Consider the following 2,463-nt stretch of genomic DNA (forward strand, 5'->3'; position numbering starts at 1 on the left):
ATTAGGATCGGTATGCCTTTAAAAAAAAGAGTTCATGTGCATGATATAAATTAGAATCATAGGTTTAATTGAAATGAAGATAATATTTATCTACTTTTTCAGTAAAACAAAGATGGAGAGTTGAACTTCTAACCTCAAGAAATGAGTCTTCTAAGTAGTTTTGAAAAAGAAGTAAAATATCTTAATCGTTAAACTATGATTATGATCATGTTGGAAAGTGTAATATTAACCAAGTGTTTATAGGTATCTTCTACTTAACACTATTAAAATTGACAACAAGGAGGGGAGAATAGTGCATAAAGAGAGAGAGGAAATAAAATTTTCTATTTAAAAAAATAAATAGCTTGTTAATTTTTTAACGACAGTAAAGTAGGAAGATACCATTGTAATTACCCAAGTATTACACTAAACATAATATGTTAAAAGAGTAACGCGTGCAAAAAAAGGGGAAATGATAGATATTTCATTTCCAATATTCAAAGAACTACAAATCTCACCAATCAAATTCACCAATAGGCAAACTTATTAGCCCTTAAACTCCACAAGAAAAATAAAAACGACCAAGAATTTGTAATAAATTCTAACAACACAGACAACCCAAAACCAAACCACAGACACATGAAACATTAGAATTCACGGAAAAGAAAAAATATAATAATAATAATAAAGTTTAGCATTGGAAGCCTTTAGGGACATTCTTGTCGCAGACATTGAGGAGCAAGCTGAGGGCGATGGGGATGTTGAGGTTGTTGCCCAAGACATTGGCTTTAATAGCAGTGCAAAGGCAGACAGCAGCTTCGAGATCGGCAAGGCCTCCAATGAGGCTGCAGCACGGGGTCACGGGAGGCTTGCCGATGGTAATGTCGATGAGCCCGCCGAGCAATTTGGCGCACACACCGAGCTTAAGAGTGTCTTTTGGGCATTTATGGTAGCGAGAGGAAGGGGTGGGCTTGGGGGTGGGAGGACAGGGTTTGGGCTTGGGCGGAACTGGGACGTAGCAGTCGTTGCAAGCGCTCGCGACGGAGAAGAGGAGGAGGTTGAGGGAGAGGAGGAGGGCCAGAGAGAGGGTTGCTTTGGAAGCCATTATGGAGAGAAGTGGGGGAATTGGGGTTTCTCCAAGGCTTTGAAAGTTGAAGGCTTGATTTCGGGGGAGATGGGGGGTGGGGTTTTATAGAGAAGGGATGGGAAAAAATTAGAAGGTGATTTGTAAAGAGAATACTGAGATGAATACTACTACTAATTGATGAGATATCCCATGTGTGTGCTCTTGGGATTTTAGCTGGCAGATTTGAGGGAATAGCTCAAAAGTTTAGGCAAAGTTTTGGACCTTTCTGATGACATAATGTCTTTAAAAATTGTGACAATTTAGTCACTATCGTGAAAATTCTTATTAAAATTAATTGTCAAGTTTTATCATATAACAATTTAAGTTTTCTAAATAAATATATTTGGTCCCTTATTGGTTTATTAATATATATATAACTCTTAACAAAAAATTTCACAATAAAGACTACCTAAATTGTTACTTATTAAATTTTGGACGAAATTATTACTGATTTGAAAATATCGAGATTAAATCATTACAAAATATAGTTTAGGAATTAGATTGTTAATTCAGAGAAAGTACAAGAATCAAATCTGTTTTTTTAACCTTAAATAATTTATACGAAGTTAATTATCTGGATTTGCCACACTAGCAAGAGTGTGCTTTTAAGGGGTAGATTGTGACATTAGACCACCTAATATGTGTTAGATGGAAATTCGAAATTTATGATATAAAATTACATACTAGTCCTACTGTTTCTCCAATAGGCTTCTTCAGGTTGTGGAAAAAATAAAATAAATATGGAGGCATAATAAAACTTAATTAAATTTTATATTGCCACTTTCACATGACATTAATTTTTAATTGAAATGAAACCCTTCTCGTGAACCAATGATTTGTGAGAAACATATACATGTTAGTTTGCAAGACAGCTTCGAGATTTAACTCAAGATTCCATATTATGGGATTAATATTAAATTAAAAAAAAAAACACATAACAAAGGACAGAATGTAATATTGAAGTATTGAACTCAAAAAAAGTAATATTATAATTGCATACGTGATAATATTTTTTTTTTTTAAATATAGCCCTTATGAATGAAATTTATCCCATCAAGTTTCTAACCATTTAAGTCAAGAAATTGACATGGGTTGGAGCCACTCGATTCAAATCATTTGAATCGAACCATTCCATCAGACTAGATCTCTAACATAAATTTGATCAAATCGGTTCACTCGAACCAATTTGAAGAGAGTCTCTCTGAAAATAAGAGGAGAGATATGGACAAGATCTGGACGTGAAGTATATTCTCATTTATTATTATTAATTTTTTTTAGAGGAAAATTTTGCTAACCTAGGCGTTTGAAGTGTGTTTGAACTTAGCACCATATTGGAGTCAAGTTTCTCTTGTGTGTGG

At 34.1% G+C, this 2,463-nt stretch overlaps 1 pseudogene; it reads right to left on the reverse strand.

The window, feature by feature from the left end:
• Positions 1-442: 442 nt before the first annotated feature.
• Positions 443-1,155, reverse strand: LOC111021974 (14 kDa proline-rich protein DC2.15 pseudogene; annotated as a pseudogene).
• Positions 1,156-2,463: the final 1,308 nt, after the last annotated feature.

The sequence above is a fragment of the Momordica charantia genome (assembly GCF_013281855.1).
Source record: "Momordica charantia cultivar OHB3-1 chromosome 6 unlocalized genomic scaffold, Mcharantia_2.0 BLBB01000006.1, whole genome shotgun sequence".
Taxonomy (NCBI): Eukaryota; Viridiplantae; Streptophyta; class Magnoliopsida; order Cucurbitales; family Cucurbitaceae; genus Momordica; species Momordica charantia.